Source organism: Phyllobates terribilis, unplaced genomic scaffold, assembly GCF_046119375.1.
Source record: "Phyllobates terribilis strain yellow unplaced genomic scaffold, ASM4611937v1 Scaffold_26__1_contigs__length_17865784, whole genome shotgun sequence".
NCBI lineage: Eukaryota > Metazoa > Chordata > Amphibia > Anura > Dendrobatidae > Phyllobates > Phyllobates terribilis.
This window is the reverse complement of record NW_027362786.1, coordinates 4909638-4928922: the sequence shown is the minus strand read 5'-3', so window position 1 is coordinate 4928922 and position 19285 is coordinate 4909638.

Below are 19285 nucleotides of genomic sequence, written 5' to 3'. Positions count from 1 at the left end.
CCACTAAATGAGGGAATAATATGTGTGAGGGTACCCCAGGAGAGTTCCAAATGTTTGTGGGTAGAATATATATCCCACAGGGGTAAAATTTAAAAAAGTTGAAAAAATTATTTTTTTTTGGACTGTCATTTTTCCGGCGTTTATCAGACTTTCAGATAGGGGAAATGTCAGTGAGCGTTCCGATTTCAGTTCCAGAGCGATTCGCCCAATGAGTCCTTGATATTTAGTCATTTTCAGCCAATTTTCTGGATTTTTGAAAATTTCACTTTTTTGTGAAAATATCCACTAAATGAGGGAATAATATGTGTGAGGGTACCCCAGGAGAGTTCGAAATGTGTATGGGTAGAATATATATCCCAAGGGGGTAAAATTGAAAAAAGTTGAAACATTTTTTTTTTTCGATTTAGTTATTTTTCCAGGGTTTATCAGAATTTCAGATAGTGGAAATATCAGTGAACGTTCCGATTTCAGTTCCAGAGCGATTCGCCCAATGAGTCCTTGATATTTAGTCGTTTTCAGCCAATTTTCTGGATTTTTGAAAATTTTACTTTTTTGTGAAAATATCCACTAAATGAGGGAATAAAATGTGTGAGGGAACCCCAGGAGAGTTCCAAATGTATGTGGGTAGAATATATATCCCACGGGGTAAAATTGAAAAAAGTTGAAAAAAATTTTTTTTTGGACTTAGTCATTTTTCTGGCGTTTTTCAGACTTTCAGATAGGGGAAATGTCAGTGAGCGTTCCAATTTCAGTTCCAGAGCGATTCGCCCAATGAGTAATTGATATTTAGTCGTTTTCAGCCAATTTTCAGAATTTTTGAAAATTTCACTTTATTGTGAAAATATCCACTAAATGAGGGAATAATATGTGTGAGGGTACCCCAGGAAAGTTCCAAATGTGTGTGGGTAGAATATATATCCCACAGGGTTAAAATTGAAAAAAGTTGAAAAAATTTTTTTTTTTTACTTAGTCATTTTTCCGGCGTTTATCAGACTTTCAGATAGGGGAAATGTCAGTGAGCGCTCCGATTTCAGTTCCAGAGCGATTCGCCCCATGAGTCCTTGATATTTAGTCGTTTTCAGCCAATTTTCTGGATTTTTGAAAATTTCACTTTTTTGTGAAAATATCCACTAAATGAGGGAATAAAATTTTGAGGGTACCCCAGGAGAGTTACAAATGTGTGTGGGTAGAATATATATCCCACGGGGGTAAAATTGAAAAAAGTTGAAAACATTTTTTTTTTGGATTTAGTCATTTTTCCGGCGTTTATCAGACTTTCAGATAGGGTAAACGTCAGTGAACGTTCCGATTTCAGTTCCAGAGCGATTCGCCGGATGGGTCCTTGATATTTCGTCGTTTTCAGGCAATTTTCTGGATTTTTGAAAATTTCACTTTTTTTGTGAAAATATCCACTAAATGAGGGAATAATATGTGTGAGGGTACCCCAGGAGAGTTCCAAATGTGTGTGGGTAGAATATATATCCCACGGGGGTAAAATTGAAAAAAGATGAAAAAAAATTTTTTTTTGGACTTAGTCATTTTTCCGGCGTTTATCAGACTTTCAGATAGGGGAAATGTCAGTGAGCGTTCCGAGATCAGTTCCAGAGCGATTCGCCGGATGGGTCCTTGATATTTCATCGTTTTCAGGCAATTTTCTGAATTTTTGAAAATTTCACTTTTTTGTGAAAATATCCACTAAATGATGGAATGATGTGTGAGGGTACCCCAGGAGAGTTCCAAATGTGTGTGGGTAGAATATATATCCCACCGGTGTAAAATTGAAAAAATTATAAAAAATATTTTTTTTGGACTTTGTCATTTTTCCGGCGTTTACCAGACTTTCAGATAGGGGAAATGTCAGTGAGCGTTCCGATTTCAGTTCCAGAGCGACTCGCCCAATGAGTCCTTGATATTTAGTCATTTTCAGCCAATTTTCTGGATTTTTGAAAATTTCACTTTTTTGTGAAAATATCCACTAAATGAGGGAATAATATGTGTGAGGTTACTCCAGGAGAGTTCCAAATGTGTGTGGGTAGAATATATATCCCACAGGGGTAAAATTTAAAAAAGTTGAAAAAATTATTTTTTTTTGGACTGTCATTTTTCCGGCGTTTATCAGACTTTCAGATAGGGGAAATGTCAGTGAGCGTTCCGATTTCAGTTCCAGAGCGCTTCGCCCAATGAGTCCTTGATATTTAGTCGTTTTCAGCCAATTTTCTGGATTTTTGAAAATTTCACTTTTTTGTGAAAATATCCACTAAATGAGGGAATAATATGTGTGAGGGTACCCCAGGAGAGTTCCAAATGTGTATGGGTAGAATATATATCCCACGGGGGTAAAATTGAAAAAAGTTGAAACATTTTTTTTTTTCGATTTAGTCATTTTTCCAGGGTTTATCAGACTTTCAGATAGGGGAAATATCAGTGAACGTTCCGATTTCAGTTCCAGAGCGATTCGCCCAATGAGTCCTTGATATTTAGTCGTTTTCAGCCAATTTTCTGGATTTTTGAAAATTTTACTTTTTTGTGAAAATATCCTCTAAATGAGGGAATAAAATGTGTGAGGGAACCCCAGGAGAGTTCCAAATGCATGTGGGTAGAATATATATCCCACGGGGTAAAATTGAAAAAAGTTGAAAAAAATTTTTTTTTGGACTTAGTCATTTTTCTGGCGTTTTTCAGACTTTCAGATAGGGGAAATGTCAGTGAGCGTTCCAATTTCAGTTCCAGAGCGATTCGCCCAATGAGTCCTTGATATTTAGTCGTTTTCAGCCAATTTTCAGAATTTTTGAAAATTTCACTTTATTGTGAAAATATCCACTAAATGAGGGAATAATATGTGTGAGGGTACCCCTGGAAAGTTCCAAATGTGTGTGGGTAGAATATATATCCCACAGGGTTAAAATTGAAAAAAGTTTAAAAATTTTTTTTTTTGGATTTAGTCATTTTTCCGGCGTTTATCAGACTTTCAGATAGGGGAAATGTCATTGAGTGTTCCAATTTCAGTTCCAGAGCGATTCGCCCAATGAGTCCTTGATATTTAGTCGTTTTCAGCCAATTTTCTGGATTTTTGAAAATTTCACTTTTTTGTGAAAATATCCAATAAATGAGGGAATAAAATTTTGAGGGTACCCCAGGAGAGTTACAAATGTGTGTGGGTAGAATATATATCCCACGGGGGTAAAATTGAAAAAAGTTGAAAACATTTTTTTTTTTGATTTAGTCATTTTTCCGGCGTTTATCAGACTTTCAGATAGGGTAAACGTCAGTGAACGTTCCGATTTCAGTTCCAGAGCGATTCGCCGGATGGGTCCTTGATATTTCGTCGTTTACAGGCAATTTTCTGGATTTTTGAAAATTTCACTTTTTTTGTGAAAATATCCACTAAATGAGGGAATAATATGTGTGAGGGTACCCCAGGAGAGTTCCAAATGTGTGTGGGTAGAATATATATCCCACGGGGGTAAAATTGAAAAAAGATGAAAAAAAAATGTTCTTTTGGACTGTCATTTTTCTGGCGTTTATTAGACTTTCAGATAGCGGAAATGTCAGTGAGAGTTCCGATTTCAGTTCCAGAGCGATTCGCCCAATGAGTCCTAGATATTTAGTCGTTTTCAACCAATTTTCTGAATTTTTGAAAATTTCACTTTTTTGTGAACATATCCACTAATTGAGAGAATAATATGTGAGCGGGTACCCCAGGAGAGTTCCAAATGTGTGTGGGTAGAATATATATCCCACAGGGTTAAAATTGAAAAAAGTTGAAAAACATTTTTTTTTAGTACTTAGTCATTTTTCCGGTGTTTATCAGACTTTCAGATAGGGGAAATGTCAGTGAGAGTTTCGATTTCAGTTCCAGAGCGATTCGCCCAATGTGTCCTTGATATTTAGTCGTTTTCAGCCAATTTTCTGGATTTTTGAAAATGTCACTTTTTTGTGAAAATATTAACTAAATGAGGGAATAATATGTGTGAGGGTACCCCAGGAGATTTCCAAATGTGTGTGGGTAGAATATATATCCCACAGGGTAAAAATTGAAAAAAGTTGAAAAACATTTTTTTTTTGTACTTAGTCATTTTTCCGGCGTTTATCAGACATTCAGATAGGGGAAATGTCAGTGAGCGTTCCGATTTCAGTTCCAGAGCGATTCGCCAGATGAGTCCTTGATATTTCGTCGTTTTCAGGCAATTTTTTGAATTTTTGAAAATTTCACTTTTTTGTGAGAATATCCACTAAATGAGGGAATAATATGTGTGAGGGTACCCCAGGAGAGTTCCAAATGTCTGTGGGTAGAATATATATCCCACACGGTTAAAATTGAAAAAAGTTAAAAAAAATTTTTTTTGGACTTAGTCATTTTTCCGGTTTTTATCAGACTTTCAGATAGGGGAAATGTCAGTGAGCATTCCGATTTCAGTTCCAGAGCGATTCGCCCAATGAGTCCTTGATATTTAGTCGTTTTCAGCCAATTTTCTGAATTTTTGAAAATTTCACATTTTTGTGAAAATATCCACTAAATGAGGGAATAATATGTGTGAGGGTACCCCAGGAGAGTTCTAAATGTGTGTGGGTGGAATATATATCCCACAGAGTTAAAATTGAAAAAAGTTGAAAAAAAATTTTTTTTTGTGCTTAGTTATTTTTCCGGCGTTTATCAGACTTTCAGATAGGGGAAATGTCAGTGAGCGTTCCAATTTCAGTTCCAGAGCGATTCGCCCAATGAGTCCTTGATATTTAGTCATTTTCAGGCATTTTCAGGATTTTTGAAAATTTCACTTTTTTGAGAAAATATCCACTAAATGAGGGAATAATACAGTGCCTACAAGTAGTATTCAACCCCCTGTAAATTTAGATGGTTGACACATGCGGAATTAACTTGGCATTGTGACATTTGTACTGTAGATCAGCCTGGAAGTGGGAAATGCACTGCAGCAAATTTTTTTTTTTTTTTTTTTTAAAACGTTAAAAGTTAATTCAGAGTGTCATTTATTATTCAACCCCTCAAACCACAAGAATTCTGTTTGGTCCCCCTAAAGTATTAAGAAGTAGTTCAGGCACCAAGAATAATGAGCTTCACATGTGTGGATTAAAGATCTCTTTTGCCAGCCTTTTCTGACTATTTAAGACCCTCCCCAAACTTTTGAACAGCACTCAGACATGGTCAACATGGGAAAGACAAAGGAGCATTCCAAGGCCATCAGAGACAAGATCGTGGAGGGTCACAAGGCTGGCAAGGGGTACAAAACCCTTTCCAAGGAGTTGGGCCTACCTGTCTCCACTGATGGGAGCATCATCCGTAAGTGGAAGGCTTATGGAACTACTCTTAGCCTTCCACGGCCTGGACAGCCTTTGAAAGTGTCCTCCCGTGCCGAGGCCAGGCTTGTCCGAAGAGTCAAGGCTAACCCAAGGACAACAAGGAAGGAGCTCCGGGAAGATCTCATGGCAGTGAGGACATTAGTTTCAGTCAATACCATAAGTAACGTACTCCACCGCAATGGTCTCCGTTCCAGACGAGCCCGTAAGGTACCTTTACTTTCAAAGCGTCATGTCAAGGCTCGTCTACAGTTTGCTCATGATCACTTGGAGAACTCTGAGACAGACTGGTTCAAGGTTCTATGGTCTGATGAGACCAAGATCGAGATCTTTGGTGCCAACCACACACGTGACGTTTGGAGACTGGATGGCACTGCATACGACCCCAAGAATACCATCCCTACAGTCAAGCATGGTGGTGGCAGCATCATGCTGTGGGGCTGTTTCTCAGCCAAGGGGCCTGGCCATCTGGTCCGCATCCATGGGAAGATGGAAAGCACGGCCTACCTGGAGATTTTGGCCAAGAACCTCCGCTCCAAAATAAAGGATCTTAAGATGGGTCGTAATTTCATCTTCCAACAAGACAACGACCCAAAGCACACAGCCAAGAAAACCAAGGCCTGGTTTAAGAGGGAAAAAGTCAAGGTGTTGGAGTGGCCTAGTCAGTCTCCTGACCTTAACCCAATTGAAAACTTGTGGAAGGAGCTCAAGAATAAAGTCCACATGAGACACCCAAAGAACCTAGATAACTTGGAGAAGATCTGCATGGAGGAGTGGGCCAAGATAACTCCACAGACCTGTGCCGGCCTGATCAGGTCTTATAAAAGACGATTATTAGCTGTAATTGCAAACAAGGGTTATTCCACAAAATATTAAACATAGGGGTTGTATAATAAATGACCCACACTTTTATGTTTAAAATTTAATAAAATTCAACTGAGCAACATAACTTTTTGGTTTGTAAGATTTATGCTTCTGTTCATAAAACCTACTCTCGTTTGCAGTTTGAAGGCTCTAACTTATTTGTATCTTATCAAACCAGCTAAATCTGCAGGGGGTTGAATACTACTTGTAGGCACTGTATGTGTGAGGGTACCCCAGGAGAGTTCCAAATGTGTGTGGGTAGAATATATATCCCACGGGGGCAAAATTGAAAAAAGTTGAAAAATTTTTTTGGGGGGATTTAGTCATTTTTCCGGCGTTTATCAGACTTTCAGATAGTGGAAATGTCATTGAGCGTTCCGATTTCAGTTCCAGAGCGATTCGCCGGATGGGTCCTTGATATTTCGTCGTTTTCAGGCAATTTTCTGAATTTTTGAAAATTTCACTTTTTTGTGAAAATATCCACTAAATGAGGGAATAATATGTGTGAGGGTACCCCAGGAGAGTTCCAAATGTGTGTGTGTAGAATATATATCCCACCGGGGTAAAATTTAAAAAAGTTGAAAAATTTTTTTTGGGGGATTTAGTCATTTTTCCGGCGTTTATCAGACTTTCAGATAGGGGAAATGTCAGTGAGCGTTCCGATTTCAGTTCCAGAGTGATTCGCCGGATGGGTCCTTGATATTTCGTCGTTTTCAGGCAATTTTCTGAATTTTTGAAAATTTCACTTTTTTGTGAAAATATCCACTAAATGATGGAATGATGTGTGAGGGTACCCCAGGAGAGTTCCAAATGTGTGTGGGTAGAATATATATCCCATGGGTGTAAAATTGAAAAAAGTAAAAATATATATTTTTTGGACTTTGTCATTTTTCCGGCGTTTACCAGACTTTCAGATAGGGGAAATGTCAGTGAGCGTTCCGATTTCAGTTCCAGAGCATTTCGCCCAATGAGTCCTTGATATTTCGTCGTTTTCAGCCAATTTTCTGAATTCTTTGAAAATTTCACTTTTTCGTGAAAATATCCACTAAATGAGGGAATAATATGTGTGAGGGTACCCCAGGAGAGTTCCAAATGTGTATGGGTAGAATATATATCCCACGGGGGTAAAATTGAAAAAAGTTGAAAAATTATTTTTTTTCAATTTAGTCATTTTTCCGGCGTTTATCAGACTTTCAGATAGGGGAAATGTCAGTGAGCGTTCCGATTTCAGTTCCAGAGCGATTCGCCCAATGAGTCCTTGATATTTAGTCGTTTTCAGCCAATTTTCAGAATTTTTGAAAATTTCACTTTTTTGTGAAAATATCCACTAAATGAGGGAATAATATGTGTGAAGGTACCCCAGGAGAGTTCCAAATGTGTGTGGGTAGAATATATATCCCACGGGGGTAAAATTGAAAAAAGTTGAAAAAAATTTTTTTTTTGGACTTAGTCATTTTTCCGGCGTTTATCAGACTTTCAGATAGGGGAAATGTCAGTGAGCGTTCCGAGATCAGTTCCAGAGCGATTCGCCGGATGGGTCCTTGATATTTCATCGTTTTCAGGCAATTTTCTGAATTTTTGAAAATTTCACTTTTTTGTGAAAATATCCACTAAATGATGGAATGATGTGTGAGGGTACCCCAGGAGAGTTCCAAATGTGTGTGGGTAGAATATATATCCCACCGGTGTAAAATTGAAAAAATTATAAAAAATATTTTTTTTGGACTTTGTCATTTTTCCGGCGTTTACCAGACTTTCAGATAGGGGAAATGTCAGTGAGCGTTCCGATTTCAGTTCCAGAGCGACTCGCCCAATGAGTCCTTGATATTTAGTCATTTTCAGCCAATTTTCTGGATTTTTGAAAATTTCACTTTTTTGTGAAAATATCCACTAAATGAGGGAATAATATGTGTGAGGTTACTCCAGGAGAGTTCCAAATGTGTGTGTGTAGAATATATATCCCACAGGGGTAAAATTTAAAAAAGTTGAAAAAATTATTTTTTTTTGGACTGTCATTTTTCCGGCGTTTATCAGACTTTCAGATAGGGGAAATGTCAGTGAGCGTTCCGATTTCAGTTCCAGAGCGCTTCGCCCAATGAGTCCTTGATATTTAGTCGTTTTCAGCCAATTTTCTGGATTTTTGAAAATTTCACTTTTTTGTGAAAATATCCACTAAATGAGGGAATAATATGTGTGAGGGTACCCCAGGAGAGTTCCAAATGTGTATGGGTAGAATATATATCCCACGGGGGTAAAATTGAAAAAAGTTGAAACATTTTTTTTTTTCGATTTAGTCATTTTTCCAGGGTTTATCAGACTTTCAGATAGGGGAAATATCAGTGAACGTTCCGATTTCAGTTCCAGAGCGATTCGCCCAATGAGTCCTTGATATTTAGTCGTTTTCAGCCAATTTTCTGGATTTTTGAAAATTTTACTTTTTTGTGAAAATATCCTCTAAATGAGGGAATAAAATGTGTGAGGGAACCCCAGGAGAGTTCCAAATGCATGTGGGTAGAATATATATCCCACGGGGTAAAATTGAAAAAAGTTGAAAAAAATTTTTTTTTGGACTTAGTCATTTTTCTGGCGTTTTTCAGACTTTCAGATAGGGGAAATGTCAGTGAGCGTTCCAATTTCAGTTCCAGAGCGATTCGCCCAATGAGTCCTTGATATTTAGTCGTTTTCAGCCAATTTTCAGAATTTTTGAAAATTTCACTTTATTGTGAAAATATCCACTAAATGAGGGAATAATATGTGTGAGGGTACCCCTGGAAAGTTCCAAATGTGTGTGGGTAGAATATATATCCCACAGGGTTAAAATTGAAAAAAGTTTAAAAATTTTTTTTTTTGGATTTAGTCATTTTTCCGGCGTTTATCAGACTTTCAGATAGGGGAAATGTCATTGAGTGTTCCAATTTCAGTTCCAGAGCGATTCGCCCAATGAGTCCTTGATATTTAGTCGTTTTCAGCCAATTTTCTGGATTTTTGAAAATTTCACTTTTTTGTGAAAATATCCAATAAATGAGGGAATAAAATTTTGAGGGTACCCCAGGAGAGTTACAAATGTGTGTGGGTAGAATATATATCCCACGGGGGTAAAATTGAAAAAATTTGAAAACATTTTTTTTTTGGATTTAGTCATTTTTCCGGCGTTTATCAGACTTTCAGATAGGGTAAACGTCAGTGAACGTTCCGATTTCAGTTCCAGAGCGATTCGCCGGATGGGTCCTTGATATTTCGTCGTTTACAGGCAATTTTCTGGATTTTTGAAAATTTCACTTTTTTTGTGAAAATATCCACTAAATGAGGGAATAATATGTGTGAGGGTACCCCAGGAGAGTTCCAAATGTGTGTGGGTAGAATATATATCCCACGGGGGTAAAATTGAAAAAAGATGAAAAAAAAATGTTCTTTTGGACTGTCATTTTTCTGGCGTTTATTAGACTTTCAGATAGCGGAAATGTCAGTGAGAGTTCCGATTTCAGTTCCAGAGCGATTCGCCCAATGAGTCCTAGATATTTAGTCGTTTTCAACCAATTTTCTGAATTTTTGAAAATTTCACTTTTTTGTGAACATATCCACTAATTGAGAGAATAATATGTGAGCGGGTACCCCAGGAGAGTTCCAAATGTGTGTGGGTAGAATATATATCCCACAGGGTTAAAATTGAAAAAAGTTGAAAAACATTTTTTTTTAGTACTTAGTCATTTTTCCGGTGTTTATCAGACTTTCAGATAGGGGAAATGTCAGTGAGAGTTTCGATTTCAGTTCCAGAGCGATTCGCCCAATGTCTCCTTGATATTTAGTCGTTTTCAGCCAATTTTCTGGATTTTTGAAAATGTCACTTTTTTGTGAAAATATTAACTAAATGAGGGAATAATATGTGTGAGGGTACCCCAGGAGATTTCCAAATGTGTGTGGGTAGAATATATATCCCACAGGGTAAAAATTGAAAAAAGTTGAAAAACATTTTTTTTTTGTACTTAGTCATTTTTCCGGCGTTTATCAGACATTCAGATAGGGGAAATGTCAGTGAGCGTTCCGATTTCAGTTCCAGAGCGATTCGCCAGATGAGTCCTTGATATTTCGTCGTTTTCAGGCAATTTTTTGAATTTTTGAAAATTTCACTTTTTGTGAGAATATCCACTAAATGAGGGAATAATATGTGTGAGGGTACCCCAGGAGAGTTCCAAATGTCTGTGGGTAGAATATATATCCCACACGGTTAAAATTGAAAAAAGTTAAAAAAAATTTTTTTTGGACTTAGTCATTTTTCCGGTTTTTATCAGACTTTCAGATAGGGGAAATGTCAGTGAGCATTCCGATTTCAGTTCCAGAGCGATTCGCCCAATGAGTCCTTGATATTTAGTCGTTTTCAGCCAATTTTCAGAATTTTTGAAAATTTCACATTTTTGTGAAAATATCCACTAAATGAGGGAATAATATGTGTGAGGGTACCCCAGGAGAGTTCTAAATGTGTGTGGGTGGAATATATATCCCACAGAGTTAAAATTGAAAAAAGTTGAAAAAAAATTTTTTTTTGTGCTTAGTTATTTTTCCGGCGTTTATCAGACTTTCAGATAGGGGAAATGTCAGTGAGCGTTCCAATTTCAGTTCCAGAGCGATTCGCCCAATGAGTCCTTGATATTTAGTCATTTTCAGGCATTTTCAGGATTTTTGAAAATTTCACTTTTTTGAGAAAATATCCACTAAATGAGGGAATAATATAGTGCCTACAAGTAGTATTCAACCCCCTGCAGATTTAGCTGGTTGACACATGCGGAATTAACTTGGCATTGTGACATTTGTACTGTAGATCAGCCTGGAAGTGGGAAATGCACTGCAGCAAATTTTTTTTTTTTTTTTTTTTAAAACGTTAAAAGTTAATTCAGAGTGTCATTTATTATTCAACCCCTCAAACCACAAGAATTCTGTTTGGTCCCCCTAAAGTATTAAGAAGTAGTTCAGGCACCAAGAATAATGAGCTTCACATGTGTGGATTAAAGATCTCTTTTGCCAGCCTTTTCTGACTATTTAAGACCCTCCCCAAACTTTTGAACAGCACTCAGACATGGTCAACATGGGAAAGACAAAGGAGCATTCCAAGGCCATCAGAGACAAGATCGTGGAGGGTCACAAGGCTGGCAAGGGGTATAAAACCCTTTCCAAGGAGTTGGGCCTACCTGTCTCCACTGATGGGAGCATCATCCGTAAGTGGAAGGCTTATGGAACTACTCTTAGCCTTCCACGGCCTGGACAGCCTTTGAAAGTGTCCTCCCGTGCCGAGGCCAGGCTTGTCCGAAGAGTCAAGGCTAACCCAAGGACAACAAGGAAGGAGCTCCGGGAAGATCTCATGGCAGTGAGGACATTGGTTTCAGTCAATACCATAAGTAACGTACTCCACCGCAATGGTCTCCGTTCCAGACGAGCCCGTAAGGTACCTTTACTTTCAAAGCGTCATGTCAAGGCTCATCTACAGTTTGCTCATGATCACTTGGAGGACTCTGAGACAGACTGGTTCAAGGTTCTATGGTCTGATGAGACCAAGATCGAGATCTTTGGTGCCAACCACACACGTGACGTTTGGAGACTGGATGGCACTGCATACGACCCCAAGAATACCATCCCTACAGTCAAGCATGGTGGTGGCAGCATCATGCTGTGGGGCTGTTTCTCAGCCAAGGTGCCTAGCCATCTGGTCCGCATCCATGGGAAGATGGAAAGCACGGCCTACCTGGAGATTTTGGCCAAGAACCTCCGCTCCTCCATCAAGGATCTTAAGATGGGTCGTAATTTCATCTTCCAACAAGACAACGACCCAAAGCACACAGCCAAGAAAACCAAGGCCTGGTTCAAGAGGGAAAAAGTCAAGGTGTTGGAGTGGCCTAGTCAGTCTCCTGACCTTAACCCAATTGAAAACTTGTGGAAGGAGCTCAAGAATAAAGTCCACATGAGACACCCAAAGAACCTAGATAACTTGGAGAAGATCTGCATGGAGGAGTGGGCCAAGATAACTCCACAGACCTGTGCCGGCCTGATCAGGTCTTATAAAAGACGATTATTAGCTGTAATTGCAAACAAGGGTTATTCCACAAAATATTAAACATAAGGGTTGTATAATAAATGACCCACACTTTTATGTTTAAAATTTAATAAAATTCAACTGAGCAACATAACTTTTTGGTTTGTAAGATTTATGCTTCTGTTCATAAAACCTACTCTCGTTTGCAGTTTGAAGGCTCTAACTTATTTGCATCTTATCAAACCAGCTAAATCTGCAGGGGTTTGAATACTACTTGTAGGCACTGTATGTGTGAGGGTACCCCAGGAGAGTTCCAAATGTGTTTGGGTAGAATATATATCCCACGGGGGTAAAATTGAAAAAAGTTGAAAAAATTTTTTTGGGGGATTTAGTCATTTTTCCGGCGTTTATCAGACTTTCAGATAGTGGAAATGTCATTGAGCATTCCGATTTCAGTTCCAGAGCGATTCGCCGGATGGGTCCTTGATATTTCGTCGTTTTCAGGCAATTTTCTGAATTTTTGAAAATTTCACTTTTTTGTGAAAATATCCACTGAATGAGGGAATAATATGTGTGAGGGTACCCCAGGAGAGTTCCAAATGTGTGTGTGTAGAATATATATCCCACCGGGGTAAAATTGAAAAAAGTTGAAAAAATTTTTTTGGGGGATTTAGTCATTTTTCCGGCGTTTATCAGACTTTCAGATAGTGGAAATGTCATTGAGCATTCCGATTTCAGTTCCAGAGCGATTCGCCGGATGGGTCCTTGATATTTCGTCGTTTTCAGGCAATTTTTTGAATTTTTGAAAATTTCACTTTTTTGTGAAAATATCCACTAAATGAGGGAATAATATGTGTGAGGGTACCCCAGGAGAGTTCCAAATGTGTGTGTGTAGAATATATATCCCACCGGGGTAAAATTGAAAAAAGTTGAAAAAATTTTTTTTGGGGATTTAGTCATTTTTCCGGCGTTTATCAGACTTTCAGATAGGGGAAATGTCAGTGAGCGTTCCGATTTCAGTTCCAGAGTGATTCGCCGGATGGGTCCTTGATATTTCGTCGTTTTCAGGCAATTTTCTGAATTTTTGAAAATTTCACTTTTTTGTGAAAATATCCACTAAATGAGGGAATAATATGCGAGAGGGAACCCCAGGAGAGTTTGAAATGTGTGTGGGTAGAATATTTATCCCACAGGGTTAAAATTGAAAAAAGTTGAAAAAATTTCTTTTTTTCGATTTAGTCATTTTTCCGGCGTTTATTAGACTTTCAGATAGGGGAAATGTCAGTGAGCGTTCCGATTTCAGTTCCAGAGCCATTTGCTCAATGAGTCCTTGATATTTAGTCGTTTTGAGCCAATTTTCTGGATTTTTGAAAATTTCACTTTTTTGTGAAAATATCCACTAAATGAGGGAATAATATGTGTGAGGATACCCCAGGAGAGTTCCAAATGTGTGTGGGTAGAATATATATCCTACGGGGGTTAAATTGAAAAAATTAAAAAAAATTTTTGGGGGGGATTTAGTCATTTCTTCGGCGTTTATCAGACTTTCAGATAGGGGAAATGTCAGTGAGCATTCCGATTTCAGTTCTAGAGCGATTTGCACAATGAGTCCTTGATATTTAGTCGTTTTGAGCCAATTTTCTGGATTTTTGAAAATTTCACTTTTTTGTGAAAATATCCACTAAATGAGGGAATAATATGTGTGAGGGTACCCTAGGAGAGTTCCAAATGTGTGTCGGTAGAATATATATCCCACAGGGTTAAAATTGAAAAAAGTTGAAAAAATTTTTTTTTTTGTACTTAGTCATTTTTCCGGCGTTTATCAGACTTTCAGATAGGGGAAATGTCAGTGAGTGATCCGATTTCAGTTCCAGAGCGATTCGCCCAATGAGTCCTTGATACTTTGTCCTTTTCAGGCAATTTTCTGAATTTTTGAAAATTTCACTTTTTTGTGAACATATCCATTAATTGAGAGAATAATATGTGAGCGGGTACCCCAGGAGAGTTCCAAATGTGTGTGGGTAGAATATATATCCCACAGGGGGTAAAATTGAAAAAAGTTGAAAATTTTTTTTTTTTGGACTTAAGTCATTTTTCCGGTGTTTATCAGACTTTCAGAGAGGGGAAATGTCAGTGAGTGTTCCGATTTAAGTTCCTGAGCAATTCGCCCATTGAGTCCTTGATATTTCGTCGTTTTCAGCCAATTTTCTGGATTTTTGAAAATTTCACTTTTTTGTGAAAATATCCACTAAATGAGGGAATAATATGTGTGAGGGTACCCAAGGAGAGTTCCAAATGTATGTGGGTAGAAAATATATCCCACGGGGGTAAAATTGAAAAAAGTTAAAAAAATTTATGTTTTGGACTTAAGTCATTTTTCCGACGTTTATCAGACTTTCAGATAGGGGAAATGTCAGTGAGCATTCCGATTTCAGTTCCAGAGCGATTCGCCCAATGAGTCCTTGATATTTCGTAGGTTTCAGGCAATTTTCTGAATTTTTGAAAATTTCACTTTTTTGTGAAAATATCCACTAAATGAGGGAATAATATGTGTGAGGGTACCCCAGGAGAGTTCCAAATGTTTGTGGGTAGAATATATATCCCACGGGGGTAAAATTGAAAAAAGTTGAATAAAAATTTTTTTTTGTACTTAGTCATTTTTCAGGCGTTTATCAGACTTTCAGATAGGGGAAATGTCAGTGAGCGTTCCGATTTCAGTTCCAGAGCGATTCGGCGGATGAGTCCTTGATAATTCGTCATTTTCAGGAAATTTTCTGAATTTTTGAAAATTTCACTTTTTTTGTGAAAATATCCACTAAATGAGGGAATAATATGTGTGAGGGTACCCCAGGAGAGTTCCAAATGTGTGTGGGTAGAATATATATCCCACGGGGGTAAAATTGAAAAAAGTTGAAAAATTTTTCTTTTTAGGACGTAGTCATTTTTCCGGCGTTTATCAGACTTTCAGATAGGGGAAATGTCAGTGAGCATTCCGATTTCAGTTCCAGAGCAATTCGCCGAATGAGTCCTTGATATTTAGTCGTTTTCAGCCAATTTTCTGGATTTTTGAAAATTTCACTTTTTTGTGAAAATATCCACTAAATGAGGGAATAATATGTGTGAGGGTACCCTAGGAGAGTACCAAATGTGTGTGGGTAGAATATATATCCCACAGGGTGAAAATTGAAAAAAGTTGAAAAAAAATTTTTTTTTGTACTTAGTCATTTTTCCGGCGTTTATCAGACTTTCAGATAGGGGAAATGTCAGTAAGCGTTCTGATTTCAGTTTCAGAGCGATTCGGCGGATGATTCCTTGATATTTCGTCGTTTTCAGGAAATTTTCAGAATTTTTGAAAATTTCACTTTTTTGTGAAAATATCCACTAAATGAGGGAATAATATGTGTGAGGGTACCCCAGGAGAGCTCCAAATGTGTGTGGGTAGAATATATATCCCACGGGGGTAAAATTGAAAAAATTTGAAAAATTTTTTTTTTTGGACTTAGTCATTTTTCCGGTGTTTATCAGACTTACAGATAGGGGAAATGTCAGTGAGCCTTCCGATTTCAGTTCCGGAGCAATTCGCCCAATGAGTCCTTGATATTTCGTCGTTTTCAGCCAATTTTCTGGATTTTTGAAAATTTCACTTTTTTGTGAAAATATCCACTAAATGAGGGAATAATATGTGCGAGGGTACCCCAGGAGAGTTCCCAATGTGTGTGGGTAGAATACATATCCCATAGGGTTAAAATTGACAAAAGTTGAAAAAATTTTTTTTTGGGATTTAAGTCATTTTTTCGGCGTTTATCAGATTTTCAGATAGGGGAAATGTCAGTGAGCGTTCCGATTTCAGTTCCAGAGCGATTCGCTCAATGAGTCCTTGATATTTCGTCGTTTTCATGAAATATTCTGAATTTTTAAAAATTTCACTTTTTTGTGAAAATATCCACTAAATGAGGGAACAATATGTGTGAGGGTACCCCAGGAGAGTTCCAAATGTGTGTGGGTAGAATATATATCCCACGTGGGTAAAATTGAAAAAAGTTGAAAAAATTATTTTTTGGACTTAAGTCATTTTTTCTGCGTGTATTACACTTTCAGATAGGGGAAATGTCAGTGAGTGATCCGATTTCAGTTCCAGAGCGATTCGCCCAATGAGTCCTTGATACTTTGTCCTTTTCAGGCAATTTTCTGCATTTTTGAAAATTTCACTTTTTTGTTAACATATCCACTAATTGAGAGAATAATATGTGAGCGGGTACCCCAGGAGAGTTCCAAATGTGTGTGGGTAGAATATATATCCCACAGGGGGTAAAATTGAAAAAAGTTGAAAAATTTTTTTTTTTGGACTTAAGTCATTTTTCCGGTGTTTATCAGACTTTCAGATAGGGGAAATGTCAGTGAGCGTTCCGATTTCAGTTCCACAGCGATTCGGCGGATGAGTCCTTGATATTTTGTTGTTTTCAGAAAATTTTCTGAATTTTTGAAAATTTCACTTTTTTGTGAAAATATCCACTAAATGAGGGAATAATATGTGTGAGGGTACCCCAGGAGAGTTCCAAATATGTGTGGGTAGAATATATATCCCACGGGGGTAAAATTGAAAAAAGTTGAAAAAAATTTTTTTTTGGACTTAGTCATTTTTCCGGCGTTTAGCAGACTTTCAGATAGGGGAAATGTCAGTGAGCGTTCCGATTTTAGTTCCAGAGCGATTCGCCCAATGAGTCCTTGATATTTAGTCGTTTTCAGCCAATTTTCTGGATTTTTGAAAATTTCACATTTTTTGTGAAAATATCCACTAAATGAGGGAATAATATGTGTGAGGGTACCCCAGGAGAGTTCCAAATGTGTGTGGGTAGAATATATATCCCACGGGGGTAAAATTGAAAAAAGTTGAAAAAATTATTTTTTGGACTTAGTCATTTTTCTGGCGTTTATCAGACTTTCAGATAGGGCAAATGTCAGTGAGCGTTCCGATTTCATTTCCAGAGCAATTCGCCCAATGAGTCCTTGATATTTAGTCGTTTTCAGCCAATTTTCTGGATTTTTGAAAATTTCACTTTTTTGTGAAAATATCCACTAAATGAGGGAATAATATGTGTCAGGGTACCCCAGGAGAGTTCCAAATGTGTGTGGGTAGAATATATATCCCACGGGGGTAAAATTGAAAAAAGTTAAAAAAATTTTTTTTTTGGACTTAAGTCATTTTTTCGGCGTTTATCAGACTTGCAGATAGGGGAAATGTCAGTGAGCGTTCCGATTTTAGTTCCAGAGCCATTCGTCCTATGAGTCCTTGATATTTCGTCGTTTTCAGGCAATTTTTTGAATTTTTGAAAATTTCACTTTTTTGTGAAAATATCCACTAAATGAGGGAATAATATGTGTGAGGGTACCCCAGGAGAGTTCCAAATGTGTGTGGGTAGAATATATATCCCACGGGGGTAAAATTGAAAAAAGTTGAAAAATTTTTTTTTTTGGATTTAAGTCATTTTTTCGGCGTTTATCAGACTTTCAGATAGGGGAAATGTCAGTGAGCGTTCCGATTTCAGTTCCAGAGCGATTCGCTCAATGAGTCCTTGATATTTAGTTGTTTTCAGGCAATTTTCAGAATTTTTGAAAATTTCACTTTTTTGTGAAAATATCCACTAAATGAGGGAATAATATGTGTGAGGGTACCCCAGGAGAGTTCCAAATGTGTGTGGGTAGAATATATATCCCACGGGGGTAAAATTGAAAAAAGTTGAAAAAAATTTTTTTTTGGACTTAGTCATTTTTCCGGCATTTATCAGACTTTCAGATAGGGGAAATGTCAGTGAGCCTTCCGATTTGAGTTCCAGAGCAATTTGCCCAATGAGTCCTTGATATTTAGTCGTTTTCAGCCAATTTTCTGGATTTTTGAAAATTTCACTTTTTTGTGAAAATATCTGTTATGCACACGCCCGGACTGACTGGCGTGTGCGTGTTTATGTAGTGATTCCACTGTGCCATGAACCGGAGAGTGCCTGGAGGGGCGTAACTAACTATCTGCCCGATCCGACCAAGGTCGCACGACGGCATACGACGCCAGTGCACCAGGGAGGAACCGAGCAGAGGAACCAGGGTCTACTCCAGGTCAGACTCCGGACACGGCTGTTGACCCACACCGGGGAATACAGGAACAGGCAGACTAGAGCACAGGCTGGGTAGGGTCCAGTACAGACTGGGAGACAAATTCGAAACCGCAGACCCGGTAGACAGAGCTGAGCAAAGCAAAAACCGCAGACGCGGCGGACAGAGCTGAGCAAAGCGAAAACCGCAGACGCGGCGGACAGAGCAGAGCAAAGCGAAAACCGCAGACGCGGCGGACAGAGCTGAGCAAAGCAAAAACCGCAGACGCGGCGGACAGAGCAGAGCAAAGCGAAAACCGCAGACGCGGCGGACAGAGCAGAGCAAAGCGAAAACCGCAGACGCGGCGGACAGAGCAGAGCAAAGCGAAAACCGCAGACGCGGCGGACAGAGCAGAGCAAAGCGAAAACCGCAGACGCGGCGGACAGAGCTGAGCAAAGCGAAAACCGCAGACGCGGCGGACAGAGCTGAGCAAAGCGAAAACCGCAGACGCGGCGGACAGAGCTGAGCAAAGCGAAAACCGCAGACGCGGCGGACAGAGCTGAGCAAAGCGAAAACCGCAGACGCGGCGGACAGAGCTGAGCAAAGCGAAAACCGCAGACGCGGCGGACAGAGCTGAGCAAAGCGAAAACCGCAGACGCGGCGGACAGAGCTGAGCAAAGCGAAAACCGCAGACGCGGCGGACAGAGCTGAGCAAAGCGAAAACCGCAGACGCGGCGGACAGAGCTGAGCAAAGCGAAAACCGCAGACGCGGCGGACAGAGCTGAGCAAAGCGAAAACCGCAGACGCGGCGGACAGAGCTGAGCAAAGCGAAAACCGCAGACGCGGCGGACAGAGCTGAGCAAAGCGAAAACCGCAGACGCGGCGGACAGAGCTGAGCAAAGCGAAAACCGCAGACGCGGCAGACAGAGCAGAGCAAAGCGAAAACCGCAGACGCGGCAGACAGAGCAGAGCAAAGCGAAAACCGCAGACGCGGCGGACAGA